General features: G+C 42.5%; 1 long non-coding RNA gene across 1 annotated transcript in view; it reads left to right on the top strand.

Annotated features, from left to right (window-relative positions):
* The window catches only part of LOC309660260, a 52210-nt gene extending 27574 nt beyond the window's left edge, over window positions 1–24636 (top strand). Inside the window, exon 3 of the long non-coding RNA XR_014263310.1 lies at window positions 23276–24636. This is a non-coding gene — a long non-coding RNA (uncharacterized lncRNA). The remainder of the gene's footprint in view (window positions 1–23275) is intronic.
* Window positions 24637–27054: the final 2418 nt, after the last annotated feature.

Raw genomic sequence — 27054 nt, 5'->3', positions numbered from 1 at the left:
AGCATCCTGTCAAATCCACAGTTTAAGACTTTGGTGTCAAGACAACCAGATATTTTCCCATGCAGATGGGTACAAAATCAGCCTAGAACACAGCAAATTCATATTGGAGCTGACAGAGAGTTCCAGGAGGGATGTCACCAAGAAAAAAAAAAAAATGGAGCTAAGGTTTCCTAATGTATTTGACCACATTGAGGGGGATTTCACAGTTTTGACAGCATCTGGGAAGAACTGGTACTAGGTAAATAGCAAATCAAAGCAAATAAAATATGAGGCAATTTTTAAATCTAGAGGGAAAAAACGTCACACAAGAAAGGAAGTGTAATCATAGTACACTATGTGGCTCAGCTATAAGCTATATTTAGACTTTATAATGTAAACACTAAACATTATTTTTAAGTGTTTATTTTAAAATAATTATAGATGCACAAGAAGTCACAAAGATAGTGCAGAGAGGTACCACTGAGCCTTCACCCAGTTTTCCCAAGTGGTTGCATTTGCATAACTATAATACAATATCAAACAGGAAATTGACATTGGTGCAATGTGTATGTAGAGTACTATGCCATTTTATCACATATGTAGATTCATGTGATCACCACTGTAATCAAGATACAGAACTATTCCATCATCCCAAATTGTCCCTCATGTTGCTCTTTTATAGTCGGTTGCGTACCCCACTCCCCCCATCCCTAACATTACCCCAGCAACCACGAAGCTGTTCTCTATCTCTGTAATTTTATCATTTCAAGAGTGTTGTGTAAACAGAATCACACAGTATGTGGCCCTGTGAGATTGGCTTTTTTCACTTAGCATAATACCCATCTAAGTTGCTGCATGTATCAAGAGTTTGTTCCTTTTTATTGTTGAGTAATATTCCAACTCAATATTGTTTAAAACAAAAATTGTGATCTAATACCTGGCCAGCCAGGACCAGAGTCTGGTAATAACTATAGCAATGATAATAGCTAACAATTATTGAGTGCTTAAACTTTGCCAGACACTGTGCTCAGTGCTTCATCTGCATCATCTCATTTAATGCCTACAACAACAACAACAGCAACAACTTTTATTATCTCATTTTACAGACAGGGAAACTGAGACTCAGAGAGGTTAGGTAGCTTTCTCAGGGCTAAGCAGCTGGTAAGCTTAGTCTGGCCCAGAGCCCAAGCTCGTAGTATGAACATATACTGAAGAAACAGTACAGCATTTTATTCCTAGGCCTCAAAAGGAGAAAAAGCTAGGCTGTGCCTGCTGTGAGTGTTATCTCCCTACAGAGACGTGCTAGCTGGCCCAGCCCACCTCTAAGTAAAGGCTGAAGAGCACAGACTCTTTCTCAAAACTCAGGAGCTCCAGTTCTGATGTTAAGCCACTAAAATTAGATTTACCTTTACAACAGAAGTAGGTTGACTTACAGATGGCTTCTTAGTTTTATAACTTCTACCAAAGGCTCCAGGATCCTTCACTGACTGGAGACCATTAAAAGGATGTAAATGGCAATATAAAGATTTAATATGCACAGAAATATAGAAATCAAACTCGGAGCCAATTTGAGACGAATGCCTTTAGGCCCTATATAAGCCTGAGTGGTTTTTACAAAGCCTTATAAAATGCTTATCCTTATGAATGAGCAACCAACTGTTCTGACTATATGGTTAAATTAATTTACTGACTTGCCAAAACCAGAGGAAGAGTAAACATGTTTCTAATAGAAGTTTCCGAAGAAAAGGCATCTTAGACTAGAGATGAGCTGAAAGGGCACCATTTAACCCTTTCTGCCTCCTAGATCTCTTCCTGGGAGAGGCAAGACTGCCCAGGTCCCCAGATGACCTGGGCACTTGCCTTGCTGATTTTATCACCAACTCCCTGGGTCTCCCACCAGCCCTCTGTGCAGAGCAGATTGATAATGACTGTCATAAGCCTCAGCAAGAAGCGCTAGGTGGAGGGATGGCTCTCCTTCTGGGGAACAAGTCTACTGATGGCTGCACTAAGCCTGTGGTAATGACAAAACCTGCCCAGCATCCTTGTGCTGTGTTCTCTGGGTGCTGGTGATAAAAACCTTGCTCTAACAATGAAAATAAGGACAGCAGCTCACATCCATGAAATGCTTGCAGGTCAGGAACTTTACATGTGTCATTTCCTTTAGCCTTTACAACAATTCTGAGTTAGGTAATACGATCATTCTCATTTTGTGAATGGGAAAACGAGTTTGGAGACATGAGATGACCATGGTCACTCAGCTGGTCTCAGTGGTGCTGGGGTGAACCAGGCAGGCTGACTTTCTTGTATGAACTGTACCTCAGGGTCACCAAATAGCTGATGAAGGAAGTTTCCTTTATTGAAGTATTACAGCTAGTAAATGAGAGAAGAATGATACCACCGTTTTGCAACTCCCTACTGAATTAATGGAATTAATCATTAGGCAGTGATCATCAGTAGTTTCTGACATTATTGAAGACTCAAGCATACATTATGTACTTCCAACACCACCTATGAAAGGTTGCCAACAAGGAGAACTTGAATCCGATTAAACCTCTAGATCTAATGACCAATTTGTATGAAATAAGAACAGAGTAACATGTTAAAGAAACCATGGGATGTAATAAGCAAAACCTAGCTCATGGGAAACTCTATAGGATAAATAATCTAGTTTCTCCAACAGAAAAATTGTAAGCAAAAGAAAAAGCCTTGGAGAGAGATTCTACAAATTACAAGGTATTTAAGAGACATATTAAGCAATAGCAATATATGAACCTCATTTGGATGTCTATTCAAACAAATAAACCATTAAAAAAACAAGACTATATACTGGACAGTTGGGGAAATTTGAGAACTGATTAGGTATATGATGTTATTAAGGAGTTGTTAATTTTGGGGGGAGTGTGATTGATGGAATGGAGGTTATGATTTTAAGAAGGAAGTCTTTAGAGACATTATAATTGATGTGATGACTGGGATTTACTTCAAAATTATCTATGAAACGTATTTATTTTATAAATGAAAGTTTGTACCTCTTAATCCTCTTCACCCTATTTTGCCCATCCTCCCACCTCCATCCCCTCTGGCAACCACCAGTTTGTTCTCTGTATCTATGAGTCTATTTCTGTTGTGTTTGTTCTTTTGTTTTTCAGATTCCACATATAAGTAAAATCATAAGGTATTTGTCTTCCTCTTTCTGACTCATTTCACTTAGCATAACACCCTCTAGGTCTATCCATGTTGTCATAAATGGCAAGATTTCCTTCTTTATTTTTATAGCTGAGTGATATTCTTTTTTATGGCTGAGTAACATCACATCTTCTTTATCCATTCATTGATGGACACTTTGTTTCCATATATTGGCTATTGTAAATAATGCTACAATGAACATTGGGGTGCATATATCTTTTCAAATTATTAAGTGTTTTCATTTTCTTCAGATAAATACCCAGAAGTGGAATTGCTGGATCGTATGGTAGTTCTATTTTTAATTTTTTGAGGAAACTCCATACTGTTTTCCATAGTGGCTGTACCAGTTTACATTCCCACCGACAGTGCACAAGCCATTCTGACAGATGTGAAATGTAGTGTACAGCATAGAGAATGTAGTCAGTAATATTGTAATAACTTTGTATGGTAACAGATGGTAACTAGACTCACAGTAATGATCATTTTGTAATGTATAAAAATACCAAATTAGTATGTTGAACACCTGAAACTATGATAATACTGTAAGTCAGCTATACCTCAATAAAATTAAATATATAGGAGGAATATATGTATCACTTTATAAGAAAACCCACAAAAAACTAAAATAATCTCAAGAGCAGAAAAGTGAGTGGGGGTCTAGGACAAATAAGAGTCCATGAGCTGATCATTGTTGAAGCTTGATGATGGACACATGGGGCTTTGTTGCACTATTTTCTCTCCTTTTATACATGATTGAAATTTTTCATAATAAAAGTTAAAAAAATAAAGCACTCTCGGACTTCCCTGGTAGCGCAGTGGATGAGAATCCGCCTTCCAATGCAGGGGACACGGGTTCGATCCCTGGTCCGGGAAGATCCCACATGCCGCGGAGCAACTAAGCCCGTGCACCACAACTACCGAGCCTGCGCTCTAGAGCCCGCGAGCCACAACTACTGAGCCCACACACCTAGAGCCTGCGCTCTGCAACAAAGAGAAGCCACATCAAGGTGAAGCCTACGCATTGCAATGAAGAGTAGCCCCTGCTCGCCACAACTAGAGAAAGCCCGTGCGCAGCAATGAAGAGCCAACGCAGCCAAAAATAAATAAAATTTTAAAAAAAAAGCACTCTCAGAAAGAGTAGCCATGAATGAAGGAAGAAGGAAAAAAAAAGCAGGGGAAGTATAATATCCCAGAATCCAAGAAAAGAAATGCTTCAGGAAGGAGGGAGTGTCAAGTGGGCCAGATGCTACTGATGGGTCATGTAGCTGGGCACTGAGGGTGATGTCAGGCGTCTCCAGGAAGGAGCCCACACACCTCTGTCCTCTCTCACTTCAGGGTGAATTCCGTGCTGCCCAGGACAGTGTTGAGGGCTGGGATTTCCTTAGTCTCCTCCCTTGCCAGCCTCATCCCTGTTTACTCAGAATACTTAGCAGTCCTCCTGCAAGTAGGACTCTCAGAGTCCCTGAGGCAAGTGTGTAGGTGACACTGCCTGCCTCTCCAATTTATGTCGTGCCAGGGGTCAGTTTTAAAAGATCTGTTGACACGATGATCAAGGGGGACTTAGTGAAGCCCCCATGAGCATGCAAATTTAGTTTCCAGAGTCTAGACCAAAGGTACTGACTTGTTAATTATAATCTCATGAAACCCTCTTATTTGTTTCAAGATTACCTCAATTGAACAAACGTATGGACACCAAGGGGGGAAAGCCGCGGGGGGGTGGGGATGGTGGTGTGACGAATTGGGCGATTGGGATTGACATGTATACACTGATGTGTATAAAATTGATGACTAATAAGAAAAAAAAAAAGATTTCCTCAATCATGTTTTAGGTTTTGGTAGTGATTTTGTTATCAGAAGGAAGGAAATTTGGGGGAGAAGATATTAACTCCTTGTGCCACATTTCCTCAACTCCATTGAACTCTCTTAAATGGCCTACCTCTCTCTGCCCATCTTTGTTTCCCTATCTCACATGCCCCTTTCTCCCTCTCCCTTAACTGTCTACTGTAGGCAGTGAATGTGGTATCTGGAAGTTCCTGGTTTTCAGCCCATCCCCACCCTGGCTCCTTTTGTTAAAAAAATTTTTACTTTATATTAGAGTATAGTTGATTTACAATGTTGTGTTAGTTTCAGGTGTACAGCAAAGTGATTCAGTTAAACATATACGTATATTCATTCTTTTTCAGATTCTTTCCCTGTATAGGTTATTACAGAATATTGAGTCTGGTTCCCTGTGCTGTACAGTAGGTCCTTGTTGGTCATCTATTTTATATACAGTAGTGTGTATATGTTAATCCCAAACTCCTAATTTATCCTTCCCCCCACCTTTCCCCTTTGGTAACCATAAGTTTTTTTGAAGTCTGTAAGTCTGTTTATGTTTTGTACATAAGGTCGTTTGTATCATTTTTATAGATTCTACATATAAGTGATATCATATGATATTTGTCTTTCTCTGTCTGACTTACTTCACTTAGCATGATAATCTCCAGGGCCATTGATGTTGCTGCAAATGGCATTATTTCATTCTTTTTTATGGCTGAGTAATATTCTGTTGTATATATGTACCACATCTTCTTTATTCATTCCTCTGTCAGTGGACACTTAAGTTGCTTCCATGTCTTGGTTATTGTGAGTAGTGCGGCTAGGAACATAGGGGTGCATATATCTTTTTGAATTATGGTTTTCTCTGGATTTTTACCCAGGAGCGGGATTGCTGGATCATATGGTAGCTCAATTTTTAGTTTTTTAAGGAACCTCCATACTGTTCTTCACAGTGGTTTTATCAATTTACATTCCCACCAACAGTGTAGGAGAGTTCTCTTTTCTTCACACCCTCACCAGCATTTATTTTTGGTAGACTTTTTGACGATGGCCATTCTGACCGGTGTAGTTTTGATTTACATTTCTCAAATAATTAGCAATGTTGAGCATCTTTTCTTGTGGTTTTTGGCCATCTGTATGTATTCTTTGGAGAAATGTCTATTTTTGATTGGGTTGTTTGTTTTTTTGATATTGAGCTCAAGAGCTGTTTGTATATTTTGGAGATTAATCCTTCATTGGTCGCATCATTGCAAATATTTTCTCCCATTCTGTGGGTTTTTTTCATTTTGTTTATGGTTTCCTTTGCTATACAAAAGCTTTTAAGTTTAATTAGGACCCATTTGTTTTTGTTTTTATTTTCATTACTCTAGGAGGTAGATCAAAAAAGATATTGCTGCGATTTATGACAAAGAGTGTTCTGCCTATGTTTTCCTCTAAGAGTTTTGTAGTATCCGGTCTTCATTTACATCTTTAATCCATATTGAGTTTATTTTTTGTGTATGATGTTAGAGAATGTTCTAATTTCATTTTTTACATGTAGCTGTCCAGTTTTCCCAACATCACTTACTGAAGAGACTCTCTTTTCTCCATTGTATATTCTTTCCTCCTTTGTTGTAGATTAATTGACCATAGGTGTGTGGGTTTATTCTGGGCTTTCTATCCTGTTCTATTGATCTATATTTCTGTTTTTTTGCCAGTACCATACTGTCTTGATGACTATAGCTTTGTAGTATAGTCTGAAGTCAGGGAGCCTGATTCTTCCAGCTCCGTTTTTCTTTCTCAGGATTGCTTTGGCTATTTGGGGTCTTTTGTGTCTCCATACAAATTAAAAATTTTTTTGTTCTGGTTTTGTGAAAAATGCCATTGGTAATTTGATAGGGATTGCATTGAATCTGTAGATTGCTTTGGGTAGTATAGTCATTTTGACAATATTGATTCTTCCAATCCAAGAACAGGGTATGTCTTTCCATCTGTTTGAGTCATCTTTGATTTCTTTCATCAGCATCTTATAGCTTTCAGAGTACAAGGCTTTTGCCTCCTTAGGTAGGTTTATTCCTAGGTATTTTATTCTTTTTGATGCGGTGGTAAGTGGGATTGTTTCCTTAATTTCTCTTTCTGATCTTTTGTTGTTAGTGTATGCAAATGCAAGAGATTTCTGTGTATTAATTTAGTATCCTGCAACTTTACCGAATTCATTGATGAGCTCTAGTAGCTTTCTGGTAGCATCTTTAGGATTTTCTGTGGATAGTGTTGTGTCATCTGCAAACAGTTACAGTTTTACTTCTTCTTTTCCAATTTGGATTACTTTTATTTCTTTTTCTTCTCTGATTGCCGTGGCTAGGACTTCCAAAACTATGTTGAATAAAAGTGGCGGGAGTGGACATCCTTGTCTTGTTCCTGATCTTAGAGAAAATGCTTTTGGCTTTTCACTGTTGAGTTTGATGTTAGCTGTGTGTTTGTCATATATGACCCTTATTATGTTGAAGTAGATTCCCTCTATGACCATTTTCTGGAGAGTTTTTTAATCATACATTGGTGTTAAATTTTGTCAAAAGCTTTTTCTGCATCTATTGAGATGATCATATGGTTTTATTCTTCAGTTTTTTAATATGGTGTATCACACTGATTTGATTTGTGAATATTGAAAAATCCTTGTATCACTGGGATAAATCCCACTTGATAATGGTGTATGATCCTTTTAATGTATTGTTGGATTCAGTTTTCTAGTATTTTGTTGAGGATTTTTGTATCTATGTTCATCAGTGATGTTGGTCTGTAATTTTCTTTTTTTGTGGTATCTTTGTCTGGTTTTGGTATCAGGGTGATGGTGGCCTCATAGAATGAGTTTGGGAGTGTTCCTACCTCTGCAATTTTTGGGAATAGTTTCAGAAGGATAGGTGTTAACTCTTCCCTAAATGTTTGATAGAATTCACCTGTGAAGCCATCTGGTCCTGGACTTTTGTTTGTGGGAAGTTTTCAGATCACAGTTTCAATTTCAGTACTTGTGATTGGTCTATTCATATTTTCTATTTCTTCCTGGTTCAGTCTTAGGAGATTGTACCTTTCTAAGAATTTGTCCATTTCTTCTAGGTTGTCCATTTTATAGGCATATAGTTGCTCATAGCAGTCTCTTATGATCCTTTGTATTTCTGTAGTGTCAGTTGTAACTTCTTTTTCATTTCTAATTTTATTGATTTGAGCCCTCTCCCTTTTTTTCTTGATGAGTCTGGTTAAAGGTTTATCAATTTTGTTTATCTTTTCAAAGAACCATTTTTTAGTTTCATTGATCTTTTCTATTGTTTTCCTTGTCTCTATTTCATTTATTTCTGCTCTGATCTTTATGTTTTCTTTCCTTCTGCTAACTTTGGGTTTTGTTTGTTCTTCTTTCTCTAGTTGCATTAGGTGTACGGTTAGGTTGTTTATTTGAGATTTTTCTTGTTTCCTGAGGTAAGATTGTATTGTTATGAGCTTCCCTCTTAGAACTGCTTTTGCTGCATCCGATAGGTTTCGGATTGTCATGTTTTCATTGCCATTTGTCTCTAAGTGTTTTTTATTTCCTCTTTGATTTTTTCAGTGATCCATTGGTTGTTTAGTAACATATTGTTTAGCCTCCAAGTGTTTCTGTTTTTTACAGTTTTTTTCTTTTACTTCATTTCTAATCTAATAGTGTTTTGGTCAGAAAAGATGCTTGATATGATTTCAGTTTTCTTTTTTAAAATTATTATTTATTTATTTATTTATATTTGGCTGCATTGGGTCTTCGTTGCTATGCACGGGCTTTCTCTAGTTGTGGTGAGCAGGGGCTACTCTTGGTTGTGGTGCGTGGGCTTCTCATTGCGGTGGCTTTTCTTGTTGCGGAGCACAGGCTCTAGGCACGCAGACTTCAGTAGTTGTGGTACATGGGCTCAGTAATTGTGACATGTGGGCTCTAGAGCTCAGGCTCAGTAGTTGTTGTACACGGTCTTAGTTGTTCCATGGCATGTGGTATCTTCCTGGACCAGGGCTCGAACCTGTGTCCCCTGCATTGGCAGGCGGGTTCTTAACCATTGTGCCACCAGGGAAGTCCTGATTTCAGTTTTCTTAAATTTATCGAGGCTTGCTTTGTGGCCCAGCACATGATCTATCCTGGAGAATGTTCCATGTGCACTTGAGTAGAACGTGCATTCTTCTGCTTTTGGATGGAATGCTCTATAAATAACATTTAAGTCCATCTGATCTAATGTGTCATTTAAGGCCAACGTTTCTTTATTGATTCTCTGTCTGGATGATCTGTCCATTGATATAAGTGGGGTGTTAAAGTCCCCCACTATTATTGTATTACTGTTGATTTCTCTTTTTTTTTTTTTTTTTGCTGTTAGCATTTGCCTTATATATTGAGGTGCTCCTATGTTGGGTGCATATATATTTTCACTTGTTATATCTTCTTCTTGGATTGATCCCTTGATCATTATGTAGTTTCCTTCTTTGTCCCTTGTAACAGTCTTTATTTTAAAGTCTATTTTTTCTGATATGAGTATTGCTACTTCAACTTTCTTTTGATTTCCATTTGCATGGAATACCTTTTTCCATCCCCTCACTTTCAGTCTGTATGTGTTCCTAGATGTGAAGCAGGTCACTTGTAGACAGCATATATATAGGTCTTATTTTTGTATCCATTCAGCCTGGCTTTTGGTTGGAGCATTTAATCCATTTACATTTAAGGTAATTATTGATGTGTGTGTCCTATTGCCATTTATTTTCTTAATTGTTTTGGGTTTGTTTTTGTAGGTCTTTTTTGTTCCCTTCCTCTTTTGTTCTCTTCTCTTGTGCTTTGATGACCATCTTTAGTATTACGTTTGGATTGCTTTTTTGTTTTTGTTTGTGTATCTATTGTAGTTTTTTGGCTTGCATTTCCCATGAGGTTTTGATAAAGCAGTCTACATATATACGAGTTTGTCATAAGTTGCGGATCTCTTAATTTCAAATGCAATTCCCATTTTCTGCATTCGTATTCTCCTCACGGTTGCTGGTTTTGATATCATATTTGTGTACGGATGATTTCCTGCTTTCACTGTATGTTTACTTTACCAGTGAGTTTTCCCATTTGTGATTTTCTTGTTTCTAGTTGTGGCCTCTTTGTTTTCCCCCTTTGTCTAGAGAAGTTCCTTTAGCATTTGTTGTAAAGCTGTTTTGGAGGTGCTGAATTCTCTTAGCTTTTACTTGTCTGTAAAGCTTTTGATTTCCCCATCAGATCTGAACAAAAGCCTTGCTGGATAGAGTATTCTTGGTTGTAGGATTTTCCCTTTTATTGCTTTAAATATATTGTGCACCTCCCTGCTAGCCTGCAGAGTTTCTGCTGAATAATCAGATGATAACCTTATGGCGATTCCCTTGTATGTTTTTTTTTTTAATTTTTTATTTATTTTTGGCTGTGTTGGGTCTTTGTTGCTGTGCACAGGCTTTCTCTAGTTGTGGAGAGCGGGGGCTACTCTTCATTGTGGTGTGTGGGCTTCTTATTGTGGTGGCTTCTCTTGTTGCGGAGCATGGGCTCTAGGCACACGGGCTTCAGTAGTTGTGGCGTGTGGGCTCAGTAGTTGTGGCTCACAGGCTCTAGAGTGCAGGCTCAGTAGTTGTGGTGCACAGGCTTAGTTGCTCCATGGCATGTGGGATCTTCCCGGACCAGGGATTGAACCTGTGTCCCCTGCATTGGCAGGCAGATTCTTAATCACTGTACCACCAGGAAGTCCCCCTTGTATGTTATTTGTTGCTTTTGTCTTGTTGCTTTTAATATTTTCTCTTTGTCTTTAATTTTTGTCAGTTTGATTAATATGTTCCTCCTTGGGTTTATCCTATATGGGACTCTGTGTTTCTTGGACTTGAGTGAGTGTTTCCTTTCCCATGTTAGGGAATTTTTTGGTTATTATCTCTTCAAATATTTTCTCAGGCCCTTTCTCCCTCTCTTGTTCTTCTAGGACCACTATAATGCAAGTGTTGGTGCATTTAATGTTGTCCCAGAATTCTCTTAGATTGTCCTCATTTCTTTTCATTCTTTTTTCTTTATTCTCTTCCCCAACAGTGATTTCCATCAATCTGTCTTCTAGCTCACTTATTCGTTCTGCCTCATTTATTCTGCTATTGATTCCTTCTAGTGTAGTTTTCATTTCCGTTGTTGTATTGTTCACTCTGTTCTTTAAATCTTCTAGCTCTTTGTTAAACATTTCTTGTATCTTCTCAGTCTGTGCCTCCATTCTTTTTCTGAGATATTGGATCGTCTTTACTATCATTACTCTGAATTCTTTTACAAGTAGATTGCCCATCTCCACTTCACTTAGTTGTTCTTCTGGGGTTTTATCTTGTTCCTTCATCTGGAACATATTTCTCTGCTGTCTCATTTTGTCTAACTTTCTGTGTTTGTGGTCTCCGTTCCACAGGCTGCAGGATTGTAGTTCCTCTTGCTTCTGGTGTCTGTCCCCTGGTGGGTTAGTTTGGTCCGGGGCTTGTGCAGGCTTCCTGGTAGGAGGGACTGAGGCCTGCCCACTGGTGGGTGAGCTGGGTCTTGTCCCTCTGGTGAGCAGGGCCGTGTCAAGTGGTGTGTTAAGAAGTGACTATGGGCTCAGGATGACTTTAGGCAACCTGTCTGCTTATGGGTGGGGCTGTGTTCCCTCCCTGTTGGTTGTTTGGCCTGAGGCATCCTAGCACTGGAGCCTGCAGGCTGTTGGGTGGGACCAGGTCTCAGTGCCAAAATGGCCACCTCTAGGAGAGCTCACATCAATGAATATTCCCTGGGGCCTCTGCCACCAGTGTCCTTATCCCCATGGTGAGCCACAGCCGACCTGCCTCCCCAGGAGACCCTCCAAGACCTGCAGGTAGGTCTGGCCCAGGCTCCTATGGAGTCACTACTTTGCCCTGGGTCCCAGTGCATGTGAAACCTTGTGTATGCCGTCCAAGAGTGGAGTTTCTGTTTCCCCCAGTTCTGTGGAGCTCCTGCTCTCAAGACCCACTTGCCTTCAAAGTGAAATGCTCTCAGTCTTCTCCTCCTGATGCCAGCCCCCAGGCTGAGGAGCCTGACATGGGGCTCAGAACTCTCACTTCTATGGGAGAACCTCTGTGATATAATTATTTTCCAATTTGTGGGTCACCCACCTGGTGGGTATGGGATTTGATTATATCACGAAAGTGCTCCTCCTACTGTCTCATTGTGGCTTCTTCTTTGTCTTTGGATGTAGAGTATCTTTTTTGGAAGGTTCTAGTCTTTTTTGATGATGGTTGTTCAGCAGTTAGTTATGATTTTGGTGTTTTCGTGAGAGGAGGGGAGTTCAAGTCCTTCTACTATACCATCTTGTCCCAGCCAAACTCTACTCTAGCTCCTTTAGGTGGCAGCCTCCAGGCATAGCCCATTTTTCAGATGCAGACCTGGATAATTCAGCCCTGGATACCTAGCATTTGGGTGTGTTGTTCTCACCTATCCTAGGTATTCGTCTTGCTGCTCAGTTTTGCTCATCATCTTCCCCAGCCCTTCTGATTTGATCCATTCCCTTGCATTCCCAGCAGCAACCCTGGCTCCCTTTCAGTCTGGCCTCTGCCTCTCTATTCCCTCAGGACACTCTGGGAACAATGCCCATCATCTGGATGGATGGCGGCCCCACCTGCCTCTCCCCAGCGTTGTGTGCGAGTCCAAGACAATTTTTGCAAGATCCCTGGAGGCCAGCAGTTTTGAGTAATGTGTGATGCACAGGGAAGATGTGTGTCCACTGTTGTCTGACCTTAGGTCAACTGCCTTATGGTGTAAGAACAGAGTTCAGAGGACCTCCAGCAGGACTCACTAACCTCTGTGGAGGTAATAAAGGATCAACTGAGTCACATTCTACAGAGCCACCAAGAATGGATGAGATGAGTCTTGGCCTCAGGTTTGGCTCATTTCTGTAACCATCTGCCTCTAGTCGCTTTCTTCCCTGTGGGGCTCCCATGGGAGCAGCTGTCCAGCTGTGCCTCTTTACACAGGCTGTTGTAGGATCTCCTGGGAATGGTCACGCCCCTGCCCTCCCCTATACGGTGCTCTCCGTACACACACATGCACAAACCTACATAACCAGGAGTTGTATGCAGGTTGCAATTGCTTAATTAAAAAAGAAACTTAGGACTCAAGGGCTCCCTTCTGATTGTTTTACATTTTCATCTTGTAATCTTTGCTTCTGTGTTGATGGGTTGACTCTTTAAGCTATATTAGGATGCTGGTCCTGTATTTTGCATAATTGTGAGCTATCATCTTTTCTTCACACACACTTGTCTTTTGTGTTAATTCTGACTTTGAGTGTCTCCATTTCCAATTCTGTTATCTCTCCTGTGTGACTAAATTGTTTGTATTTTTCTGCTTGCACAGGGTCTGAATATATAGGAAGTTACACCAACAACTCAGCTCTCAAGAAATTGATTTTCATAGTTAGCTTCTTTTGGGTGGGAGACACAGAGACTCGCTCAAGTTGCCTTGAGAAAACTGGTGGTGGGAGTAAAGATACACATAGAATATGACATTCTCTCTCTGTCTCTCCCCCTGCAGAGCATCTCTGCCTCTCTCTGTGTGTTTGCTTTCCTTTCCTCCTTCTTCTAACCAGCTTTCCTAGAGATTCTGCTGCTTCATCATTTCAGATGGCTCATGATACATCATGGCCTCATGTGCCACAGCTCGACCTCATGGGCTTTCTGTTTCAGATACCACCTCTCACCTACTTGCCTCAATGTGTTTTTCAGCTCAAATTCACCAGAGTTGGATGGGCTAAGCTCAGCTTATCTTTTTCTCACAGTCGTTGGCCTGTCTGTGGTTTGGTTGCCCTTGAGTCAGGTCCTCTGCTCATCAATCTCATGCAGTGTGTGTGACTGGGGGAGATCATGATTAAACAGGGCAAAGCATGGCCCCCAAAGAAGTCACAGGCTGTGGTCAGTAGACAATTTCCCTTAAAGGAGGTTGTGGGCAGGGGGGATATCAATGTATATGGCTAGTACATTGGTTAACTAACAATCTCATCAATTATTTACCCAGAGAGTCAGGAAATTAAAATAGATGTTATAAATTCTATTCATGAAAATTCATATTCCCTACTCACTAGAAATCCCCTCAGCTATTCAATGAGTATTTACTTTTTTCCCCAGACAAAACAGGCCTAAACATCTTGGTTTCACATCCACCACAGATTATAAGCAGCAAATCTAAGAGGGCAAAGAAGGACTAATGCAGACAGATACTAATAGCATTGAGAGTCAGTAACCAAGAGGCTGACAGCATGGCAGAAAATCTATGAAAAGCAGACCCAAGAACTCAAATAGCATGGTAGTCTGGGACCACTTAAAATGTAGGTTAAAAACAGTTGTATGTACTTCAACAGTCCCGAGGACATTGCTGTTTCAGAGCCTCGTTAACTGCGGCTAATGTTCACATTGGTGAACCTGGAGTATAAAAGGAAAGGCTAAAGGCTAAATTATGTTTAGAATATCCAGCTTAGGAAGGCAAGAAATTATATAACGCACTTAAGAAAAATTTCCATGCACATTTAAAAATTGGTGTTTAAATTAGTAAGCCCTCAGCTATCCAAAGCAAGCTATTTGCTAAGTGTTCTAGTGCAGCCACAGTCATAAACATGTGCTTTTTAATATTGGCTCTCAAGAATAAGGATGGTAAAATGCCCTTGTTCCTTCAAGCTGCCCAGAAGAGACTATCCTATTAAATCTCTCAAAACCAAGATATATACCAGGAGGCACTGAGGTATGCCAGTTAAAAGCATGTGCTTTGCAGTTCAGTCAGTCTGGGTTTGAATTCTGGGAACTTGAAGTAATCTCTTGACAGGCCTAAGCCTCCATTTCCACATCAGGAAAATGGACACAGTAATATATCTCTCAAAGAATCGTGAGAGTTTAATGTTTAATGTCCACAGACATTTTTATTTTTTATTTTTATAAATTTATTTATTTTTGGCTGTGTTGGGTCTTCATTGCTGTGCGTGGGCTTTCTCTAGTTGCGGCGAGCGGGCTACTCTTCATTGCAGTGTGCAGGCTTCTCATTGCGGTTGTTGCTTGAGTGGAGCACGGGCTCTAGGGACGCGGGCTTCAGTAGCTGTGGCATGCGGGCTCAGTAGTTGTGGCTCGCGGGCTCTAAAGTGCAGGCCCAGTAGTTGTGGTGCACAGGCTTCGTTACTCTGCGGCATGTGGGATCTTCCCAGACCAGGACTCGAACCCGTGTCCCCTGCATTGGCAGGTGGATTCTTAACCACTGTACCACCAGGGAAGTCCCCACAGACGTTTTTACCTTCATTGGAATTTTAAATTTTTATGTAGTCTTCTAAATAGATAAAACAATGAAATTCATTTGCTTCTAATTTATCTGCTTCTCAATTTTTTTCCCTATAGGACAGTGGCTCTTAATAGAAAAAGACTACAATAACACCTTAGCTCAAATCTGTTTATAAGATTAGACACATAGCTTTTCTAGGGGGGTGGGACAGAAATGGGAAGCCCTAAAAGAGACAGGGGAAGAAAAGGATGGCTTCAGTCTCCAAGTGGAAACATGAAGACACAGGGTTTGTTTGTTTGTTTGTTTGTTTGGAAAAGGGATGGAAGGAAAGCAGGGGGTGGTTTGAAGGTGAGAAGGGACACTGGAAAGCAGGCAGGAGATGCAGAAGACAATTTTTTTTTTATTTTTTTATTTTTTTAAATTTTTATTTATTTATTTATTATTTATGGCTGTGTTGGGTCTTCGTTTCTGTGCGAGGGCTTTCTCTAGTTGTGGCAAGTGGGGGCCACTCTTCATCGCGGTGCGCAGGCCTCTCATTACTGTGGCCTCTCTTGTTGCGGAGCACAGGCTCCAGACGCGCAGGCTCAGTAGTTGTGGCTCACGGGCCTAGTTGCTCCGCGGCATGTGGGATCTTCCCAGACCAGGGCTGGAACCCGTGTCCCCTGCATTGGCAGGCAGATTCTCAACCACTGCGCCACCAGGGAAGCCCCGCAGAAGACAATTTTTAAAGATCTCAGAAATAGTCCTAAGGTTATTGCCTTGGTTAAATTATGATTTTTTAAATGTTCTCAAAAGAATAATTAGAGAATTTTAATCAACATGACTTTTCCTTTCTGTCCTGACTCCTGCCCCCTTAATAGGTGACTTGATTCAGTGTTCAAAAAGCCACCATGAAAGAATAAGTTGACTGTGATGTCTCCAGAATCCTTGAAATCTTCGGTTGTTAGAGAGTACCTCTGACACATGGTTTACCTGCCTGCCTGGGAATTTAATCACCTTGGTCATTTTCTTCAAATAATCGTTATTATATTCCTTTTAAAAATAAACAACTTAGGTTTCTCAGAATCCCTGATCTGAGAGAGAGAAATTTAACTGTCAGTTGCAAGGTGAAGACATCAATTTCATGATGAATAGAAAATTGAAAAAGAGAGGGCATATTCACCTCATGCTGTTCCCTAGAGCTGGTATAACAACATGCAATGAACAAAATTCAAAATAATACATGTACCAATGTCCCCTTTAACCGTGTGCATAAAGATTCCACCTCTGAACTATCCCATAACACTGACAATCTTCAGTCACAGACTAGACATACGGGTCCATCTCATCATATTAGTCTTTTTTCTTTTTTAGGGATTCTTCCACTGTTTTTTTTTTTTTTTTAGACGTTAAACATTTTTCTGATGTTACTAGGGACTTGGGTTTATTTGTTTTTAATAAAAGTGGCTCTTGGCATCAGTAGATTGCTATTGTTGTTTTATAGCCAAATTCTCAAATATCATTAAAAGATCCCACCCATATTCATCTAGAGAGCTAATATAACAGAATTTTTGCAAACAGGTGCTGCAAAGCCATACATTCTTCTGTGTGCACCTGATTAAACAATAGATAAATCCTTCTGTCTGGGGATAAGCCAGTGGAAACCAGCCTCAACTCATAAAAAAGACTGAGGATGGCTAAGAGGTTTCAAGTTGTGTGCCAGTCTCCATCACATACTTGCTGATGTGCTTTGCTGAGTGCTTTGTTGAGAAGGGTTTTAAGTCTGGATCCGTGCTCATCAAGAAAGAGTTCTATGATTAATTAGTGATGTCTGCTTTAGGTACAGGGTAGGAAAGTGATAGCATGTTTGCCACTTACCACTTTGTTAGAAGATCTTTGACATTGAAAATTTAGAATTTGTCATTTTGGCCGCTTACCAACTTTCCCGAAGAATCTATGATGTGGGCTTCCCTGGTGGCGCAGTGGTTAAGAATCTGCCTGCCAATGCAGGGGACATGGGTTCGAGCCCTGGTCCTGGAAGATCCCACATGCCGCAGAGCAACTAAAGCCATGTGCCGCAACTAAGCCCATGTGCCGCAACTACTGAGCCTGCACTCTAGAGCCTGCGAGCCACAACTACTGAAGCCCACATGCCTAGAGCCCATGCTCCACAGCAAGAGAAGCCACTGCAGTGAGAAGCCTGCACACCACAATGAAGAGTAGCCCCTGCTTGCCGCAACTAGAGAAAAGCCCGCGTGCAGCAATGAAGACCCAATGCAGCCAAAAATAAATAAATAAATAAAAATGAAAAGAATCTATGATGTATAGTTATTTGCAAGTTTTATTGCAGGATAAATTTTATATATATTTGAGGAAGAATTACTGTTCCACTTATATCTTACTACATAGCAATTATTCCAAAACTTTGTGACTTAACAATTTTATGATACTTATGGGTTCTGTGGGTCAGGAATTTGGAACAACAAGAACACCTTGTCTCTGTTTTACAAAGTCTGGGTCCTTATTTGAAAAGACTAGAAGGCTGAGGGTGACTCACTGGCTGAGGACAGAAACCACCTAAAAGCTTGCTCACTCACATGTCTGGTGATTAATGCTGGCTTTCAGCTGGGATCTCAATTCCTCAACTGGGGCTGTTGGCCAGAACATTTACATATGTGGCTGCTTGTGCTTCCTCACAGCATGGTGGATAGGTTTCAAGAGAACCAAGAGGAAGCTGTATACATTTTATGACCTAACTTCAGAAGTCACATAATTTAATTTGTGCCATAGTCATAAACTCTCCCAGATTCACCTAGAGGGAGCATAGGCCCTGCCTCTCAATGGGAGGAATACCAAAGTCACATTATAAGAAGAGCATGTAGGATGGGGGATACTGATGCAGTCATTTACATTTAGTCATTTACTAAAATCTGCTGCAGTCACCTAGTTGGTGAGTAAGCTAGCCACTTTATCTCAATACACTTTGTAGTTTTTCTTCTCTTCTCTCAATAATTACTAGCTTTGAGTAATAAAAACTTGATTTATTTGTGAAAAATGGTTAACAGTGAGAGATCAAACATTAGGGAAAACTTAGAAATTCTTAAATCATGATATAAAAACCTGTACAGTAAATCAATGATAAGGAAATAAAATTCAGAAGAAAGTCATCTGCCTTTATATACATTGTAATCTTTGCAATTACTAGGTTTGTTAATGGTCTTTTGGATGTTTCCCTAGATAATATCATGACAGACCACAGATGTCCATCTAATTTAGAGCTTCTCAATCTCAGCACCACTGACATATTGGGTTGGATCATTCTTTGTTTGGGGGGCAGGGGGCAGCTGTCCTGTGTACTGCAGGATGTTTAGCAGAATCTCTGACCTCTATCCCCTCCCACCCAGTTATCAAAACCTAAAATGTCTCCAAAAATTGCCAAGTGTCTCCTGGGGGGCAAAACTTTCCCCAGCTGAGAACCACTGATCTAACTTGAATATACAGAGTTGCAAAAATATTCTCCAGAGTCCGTTTCCCAGGCTACTCTTCAAAGGTTTGCATGGGCTTAGGCTGTAGGAAGCGCTACAGTTCACAATCATTTAGCATGTTTCATTCATTCAGAACATTAAATAAATGTTTAATAAAGGAGCTTTTTCCCCGTTAGTAGTATTCATTCTGAAAGGCAGAAACCCCTCGTCTATGCCTAAGCCTAGACGGTTGAGTCAGGCGGGATAATTTCAGTGAAGGGAGGGAAGAGGATCTTCATGTACTGGCTCCCCCTACTGGAGAATTAGTGGGCGTGCCATGGGTGGGGGGCTGTGAGCACAGCGGTACACACTCTTCGCCATCACCCACCCTTCACAACCCCTCCCACTTTCCAGGGAGAAGCTGTGAGTGGGAAACAAGTCTCTCCAGCAAAGCGATGTGATTACTCTATTTCTAGCATTTACAATTTCCTAGGGGCCTGAAGGTGTACACTGAGGAGAAGGTGCGAAAATAAGGAGTGGTTTCTGCCCTGGGGTGTTACGGCATCTAAGCTACGAGGCTCAGGATGAAGTGCAAAATCACTGCATACGTCTCGGGTGGAGGGAGGTGACGTTATCGGTGAACCTGAACCCTTTCCCATATACTCACCAGTATATGGACATGCTGGAATTTAGGGGTTGGCTGACAATAGTGATGTGTAGAGGAAGTTCTCAATTTATGAATAAATTAATTCTTAAATAAATTAGTTAAAATTGGTAATGTATATACCATAGGAAAACAGTGTTATATATGCTAGTTATGCCCCCAGATCAGTTGACAAAGCCTACTTAACTCCTTCAGGGACATGCTGGTACTAAGCACAAAATCACCATGTGTAACAGCACTTCTAGGGAAAATTGCATTCAGATTTTCAACATGGGCTGTCAGAAACAAATCTTTCCTCCCTGCAGGCCAGTCAACAGGCTCTCCCTCCAACTCCTCTTCGATTTCACGGAGCACCTCCTGTGTGCCAGGCAGGATATATGTGGTGTGGGTTCAAAGAAAAACAAGTCCCTGCTTTTAAGGAGTTTAATTCCCAGCCCATGCCACTCCTGGTTCCTGTACACACCTTGTAAGTAGGGAGAGCCAAGACTCCCTTTCCAGCCTGGAGGTGACCTCCACGGTGGCTGGAGTTGGGGCTCTTGCAGGAGGAGGTGAGGCGGGGGATGGATCTGGGAACTTCTGCTTGTATTTTCTTATTTGATCAGACTCCCTGACTAGTGTTACTGTTCTTCCTAATAACCAACTACTGCAGGACAGAAGGTAATTTCATAGTTTCTGCCCAGTCCCTGAAAAACACAGTCAAGTATTTTTGGAAAGTTTTGTAAGTAGAAGAATAAAACCCATTAACCCAGTGCTGGGGTGGAGCGTTTTGATCCTCATTACCCCCATTCCCATGCCCGCTGCCCGCAGAGAATAAGAATGGATGTGGCCTAAGGTGCAGAAAAATGTCATTGCCAAGCTGATGCTAGGTGTTTGGGCATTGCAGTGTGAGAAATTACCTTAGGCAATGGTACCTTCCAAGTCAGGTAAGCTATCCCTGAGGGGCTTCCCTGGTGGCGCAGCGGCTGAGAATCTGCCTGCTAATGCAGGGGACACGGGTTCGAGCCCTGGGCTGGGAAGATCCCACATGCCACGGAGCAACTGGACCCGTGAGCCACAACTACTGAGCCTGCGTGTCTGGAGCCTGTGCTCCGCAACAAGAGAGGCCGCGATAGTGAGAGGCCCGCACACCGTGATGAAGAGTGGCCCCCGCTCACCGCAACTAGAGAAAGCCCTAGCACAGAAACGAAGACCCAACATAGCAATCAATCAATCAATCAATAAATCTTAAAAAAAAAAAAAGATGTGACTGCATATCAGCATCAATAGTAACTAAAATACGATCCCAATATTTAAAAAAAAAAAAAAAAAAAAAAACTTACTGAGAAGCAAGGGGAAAGAAAGCAGGCTGGTTAACACGCTTAGGGTAGGGTGCAAGTGGGGTAGAAGGTCCGCTCCATCTGACTCCTGGTTGTGCAATGCTCACACTTCTGACTTTTTCTCAGCTACATCAGCCTTGCCCAATGATGGGGAGGTTACGAGGACCGTAATAGGGAAGAACGTTTTGTATCCTGTTACAAGCTAATAACTAAAGGGATCTTGCCTATAAGCTTAAATTATACATAATGGCTCATCTCTGGGGCTTCTGCCTCCCAGGTAATGAGCATGAAGCTAAGATACCTTTGTTTAGCTCACAGGAAACATCCTGACCAGGCCTACCTGTGAATGACTGCGGGGAGGAAGAAATTAACACATCCTTCCAGAGGCTGATGGGAACCAGGAAATGTTTGACTTTACTCCCTCCCCGTTTAGTGTAAAAGAAGCCTGAATTATAACTCAGGCAAGATGGTTCTTTGGGGGCATGAGCCCACCATCTTCTCGGTTTGCTGGCTTTCCAAAGTCATTATTGCTTGCCCAGCAACTCGTCTCGCGATTATTGGCCTGTTGTGGAGCAAGCAGTACAAGCTTAGACTCGGTAACAGAACCAGAGTTGAAGTTTGTGATATTTTTAATTGTATGTATCAACTTGGCTAGGCTATGGTACCCAGATGTTTGGTCAAACACTAATGTAGATGTTTCGTGAAGGAATATTTTTTAAAAATATTTATTTATTTGTTTATTTATTTATTTATTTTGGCTGTGCTGGATCTTAGTTGCAGCACTCGGGATCTTCATTGCAGCATTCAGGATCTTTAGTTGTGGCATGTGAGCTTTTTTTTTTTTTTTTGGTTGTGGCATGCGGGCTTCTTAGTTGCACCATGTGGACTTTTAGTTGCAGCATGCATGAGAGATCTAGTTCCCTGACCAGGGATCAAACCTGGGACCCCTGCATTGGGAGCTCAGAATCCTACCCGCTGGACCACCAGGGAAGTCCCTGAAGGAATATTTTGGAGGAGATTAATATTTAAATCAGTAGACTTTGAATAAAGCAGATTGCACTCCATAATGTGGGTTGGCCTTATCCAATCAGTTGAAGGCCTTAAGAAAAAGACTGATCTCTCCAGACAGAGAAGGAATTTCTGCCAGAAAACTGCTTTCAGACTCAAACTGCATCTGGGTCTCCAGCCTGCTAACCTACTTTGCCAATCTTGGACTTACCAGCCTCCATAATCACATGAGCCAATTCTTTAAAATAAGTTTGTCTCTCTACACACATATATACATATATACATCTATATATCTGTATACCTCTCTCTCTCTCTCTCTGTGTATATATATATATATATATATATATATATATACACACACACACACACACACACACATACACATACACATATATGTACACACACACACATTTTATTGATTCTGTTTCTCTGGAGAACCCTGATTAATACAAGGTTGAACACAGGGCCTCGACCTGGAGCCAACACACACATATTCTATCCGTCACAGGGTCGAGGACACCTGGCCAGTAGATACAGCTCACTGATCAGCCTGCTCTATGGCCAAGGGTTTTATCTTCATTTCTAGGGCAGAGCACACATGAGGCTGAAGTGGGACCAACATGGGAATTTTCAAATTGGTATCAACCGGACATGCTTTGCACCTTATGACCTGGTCTCTCCATTCCTTTCTATCTACAAGGAACACTCTTCTTCATTCTATGTTTATAGATTCCTAACTTACTGTTTTTAACACATCTTATGCATTTTGCTCATAGTTCATAAACTCTTTGCTTTCTATCTCTACTTAAGACTTCTTATGAGTTACATCCAGCCCATTTGTTTCTCTTATCTTCTGTAGCAGAATTGAATATTATCACATAGTACAGCAAAGTGTATTTTGATTTCTGTAGACCCAGAAGCACTGCCTAGAAGCCAGGTTGGGGGCGGGGGAGGAGCACAGGGTAGGAATACGACTCTGCCTGGTAACTGCTGGTTCCGTCGCAGGCAGGGATCTGTGATTATGTTGCACTTAGAGCAATGATTGTCCCCCTTGATGTGGATCTAGACGGTACCATTTTCGAGAATTAAAGTTTTTCTTTAGGAGATGTATTTGTATCTGAATGATGGTTACCCTACTGAAGGACAGGAAGAACCCTCGTTCTGTACCAGCCACTGAACAGGAGCTCTCAGACCCAGCTGATGGGTCACCCGTTACTCCTCCCCTACAGCCCCGCCCCCATCCCCATTCTGGGATTAGTGTGGAGGGACCAGATACATCAGACTTTGGCTAAAGTACCACCAGGAATTACCATGTCTATCTAGGGAGAAGAGGAGGAAGCGTTCTAGGGTGACACCAACTGTCTTGGTAGGAAAGGGGATTCCCTAAAGAGGAGAGTGGGTATTTGCACTGTGGCCTGGAAGAGAGGGGAGCTGAGGGTAGGAGAGCAAGATGAGAAGTTCAAGAGTGCTGGTGGGGCTTTCTTACACAGGGTTGGACTTCTCTGATGCCTTACTCTTGGATCAGGAGGAGAACCACATGAAATGGACAGATTTTCCCCTCTGATGTTATAATTCTCCCTGTTTATCCCCAACCATTCAGCTAAGTCTGACACATCAAGGACCTTTGGTGCAGTCGTGTTGTGGGGAGCAGGATGGAGCATCAAGGGATAGGATGGAAAAGGGAAGGGCAGCCTGCCTCATCATCACCCCCTGGGACTGCCCGGGGAGGGACAGGTGTTCTATCAAGGGACCTCTGCCCGGGAGATCCATGCACAGATGTCAGCAGAGATGTGAATGGAAGAAGAGGCATCTGCCAGCTGGACATCCCTGGGATGAAGGGAGACAAATGTCCTCATTCTTAAAAGCAATGAACTTGACTACATTAACAACACATTTTGAGTTTCTCCTTAGGCCAGCTCCTTTATCCTTGTGCCTCCCAGAACCTATAATGGAAAGGAAAAATAAAAAACAAAACATGCAAAAACCAATAGCGGTTGGTCTTAGATTGCACAGAGGGCTGAAGTGGGATTCATCTGCATATCTGAGGAAAGCCAAACTCAATGGACTCCTAGGCATTTTGGCATAGAAAGAAGATGAGGCCTCACGTTCGCGGCCTTCCCCTCCACCTTGCAGTCATTAATCCTGCTGCAGATGTCCCAGGCCAGCTCGTCCTCCTCCCCTGTGCTGGAGAGGAACCCCACATTTATTCCCTTCATCGCATGCTGCAATGACCTGATTCCCATGTGTCTCCCCCACTGCCTTGTGGTTTACTTGAAGTCAAGGAGCAGGACTTACTCACCACCTAGTGCAATGCTTAGCACATGGTCAGCACTCAAAAAAGATTTGTTGAATGAACAGTTGAATGACCCAGCGTTGGACCAGGCTAGAATGAGATAAGCAGCAGAGCCGAAGGCTGGGAGCACCAGGCAGGTCAAGGTCAGCTGTGGCATGAGGAGCAAAGGACAGAATCTCCCTGCTGGAGGCAGCGAGGCCCCTGCAAACATAACAGGCATTGTAGATCACGTTGGGGTCTACCTCTATTAGAAAATAAAATTTCTAACTCTTATGTGCAGAGGCAGGCAATCCTATTAAGCAACCAAATGTCAGATCTCAAACATTTACACACGTCTTGCCACGAAACATGTTTTTTCCGCCAGGGAACCTAGGGAAACTCCATTCTCCTGTGTACACTGTTGCCAGAGTGATAGTGCCGAAACCTGCTCAAAAGCCTCAAGCCCAGGGTTTGCTTACTGTCTGTGGTCACAGCATTTCTGAGGATCTGAGGAAAGCTGTGGTCTCCTTTCTAGAAAAACATACCGAAATTTGTATGCAATTTTGCAAAAACTTGCAATTATAGAGGGTGGTGGCTGTCGCCCACCTCCCCCTGTGGTGGCCTCCCATGGCCTTGGACAAGACGTGTCCCCTGAGCTGGCTTTCCTGCCCCCCCACCCACCCCTTCCTTTTCCGTCTGCTCACTGCTCCGGCCACTCTGCTCTCTTTCCCACGCCCCAAACACACCTTGTACTTCCCCACCTTTGAACCTGGAGTCAGAGGTCCGGAAGTTCCTTTAAGGCGCCCTGGGGGACAGAAGCTGCTCCTCCACGGTCCCCCGCACAGCCAGGGCCATCAGAGGCGGAGAAGCAGCCGCAGCCTGTTCTGCGGCACCGTCCCGCCCCACCCACCTGGCTGGGCAGCGCCATCTCTGTCTCTTGGCCTCTCTGACTCACCTCTGCCCTTGGACTAGCATTTCCTGCTCTCCCCGACCCCTCGGGGCTCAGATTCCCGGAAATTCCTGCTACAGAGCCTGTCAGAAAAAACAGGATTTGACCCCAGGAGAGCGCTCGGCTTTTTCTCCTCAACCTATTAATTTAACAAAAAATGAGTCAGGCATGGCTGGGGGTCCCTGTGCTTCGTGAGGCAGGGCTGCAGCTGTGAGCCAGACCCAGGTCCTGCCTCGGAGCTCAGTCTTGGAGGCACCTACACCCAGGGAGCCACGCCAGAGACTCAACCACCTGGTACTGGCAGGTAGGAGGTGATTTCTAACGTGAGGCCTGAAGGACAAGGCCCGGAGGATGTTCCAAAGAGAAGAAAGTTGGTGGGAAACATCTGAGGCCGGAAGAAAGAAAGGGCGGCGTGATGGTCTGGGAAGTGATTCTGGATGTCTGGACTCCGGAGTGCCAGGAGGGAGCGATGCGAGGCTAGAGAGAAACTGAGGGCCAGGATGAAGGGCTGTGTTCCGACTCTACCCTGAGGGCAGAAGGAGCCGCAGAAGGGAAGGTGGGGCTGGATCAGAAGGCTTCTCTCAGGCCAGGCTCTCTCCAGGACCTGGTCCTCCCATTTCCTCACTGCCCTGCAGGCAAACACACAAATCCTCAGTGTTTAAGAGCCTGGTGTCTTTTTTTAAACTGCTAATCCCTAAAAGGAGCCAGAAAAGGATAAAAACGATAACCTGTGGGGTGGGTGGGGCCTGTAGTGGAGTGACAGGTTCTAGCACCTTCCACTCCCAGGCCCTACCCCTAGTCCCGACTCTCTTGGTCCTAAAAACTCTCCCTTCTCTTTTGTTCCTTGGGGTGGGCTTAAGAAACCCCCCAGACCTCATTCTCTCACACACTGCCGAGAAGTGGCTCACAAAGTTTTTGACTTCTGACCCTAGAAAGACATTTTACAGCATGACCCAGTAGACACACACACACAAGCAAAATAAATTTCCCAAAACAATATTACACTTTCTACAAATGATGCCCTCCGATCTATTCTAGTCCAGTCTATTTCTTTCTTTTTTGGGGGGAAGAGGGGCCAGTCATGACCCACTCAACTGATTTCAATATCCACTAATAGGCTGCAACCTGCAGTTTGAAAAGCATTGCTTAGCAGAAGGACATGCTGAGACCTTCCCTAAGAGACCTTCTCTCCAGCTGAGGCAATCCAGATGAAGCCCTAAATGCCCCCTGTCTCCAAGGGTTATTCTGAGGTTTAAACTGCTTCCTGGGCCTCTGCCAGCTGAGAAATGTTCCCCTTTGGTCATCACCTCAAATGGTACAGATCCTAGAAAAGTGTTAGGTCTGGGTGTCGTTCCACCCATGGTCTGCTGAGGACGGCACAGGGAAGAAGGAGCAGGCTGTGTTGTTCATGCCTGCTAGCAACAACAACAGCAGCGGCGACAGCAATAATAATAACACCAACAGCTGCTGTGGTTGACCAGACACTGACTGTGCTGGGCTTTGTCTCACTTAGTCCTCACCACAACCTCTGAGTTGGATATTATCGTTGCCTTACAGAGTGTGAAAGGGAGCACAGGGAACTCAGCAAGGTGACAGCACTAGTAAGAGAATTAGCCTAGGTCGGCTGGACACTGGAGCCCGGGCTTCGACAAACCTGAGTATTCTAGGTGCACCTACTCTAATTTCATTTATTTATTTATAAAGGGTTTTTTTTGATGTGGGCCATTTCTTTTTTTTTTAAGTCTTTATTGAGTTTGTTACAATATTGCTTCTGTTTTATGTTTTGGTTTTTTGGCCGTGAGGCATGTGGGATCTTAGCTCCCCAACCAGGGATCGAACCCGCACCCCCTGCATTGGAAGGCCCAGTCTTAACCACTGGACCTCCGGGGAAGTCCCTCTAATTTCATTTAGAATGTTGTGTTAGTTTGTTCGGGCTGCTGTAATAAAGCACCACAGACTAGGTGGTTTATCAAAAACAAATTTATTTCTCACAGTTTTGGAGGCTGGAAGTCTGAGATCAGGGCACTGCCATGAGTTCTGGAGAGGGCCCTTGGACTTTCTTCTGGGTTGCAGACTGCCAACTTGTTGTCTCCTCACATGGCAGAAAGAGGGCAAGAGAGCTCTCTGGGGTCTCTTATACAGGGCCACTAATCCCATT

The sequence above is a fragment of the Balaenoptera physalus genome, assembly GCF_965194825.1.
Source record: "Balaenoptera physalus genome assembly, chromosome: 1".
In the NCBI taxonomy this organism is placed as follows: Eukaryota; Metazoa; Chordata; class Mammalia; order Artiodactyla; family Balaenopteridae; genus Balaenoptera; species Balaenoptera physalus.
The sequence above is the reverse complement of the archived record's forward strand: the minus strand, read 5'-3'. Positions and strand labels throughout refer to the sequence as shown.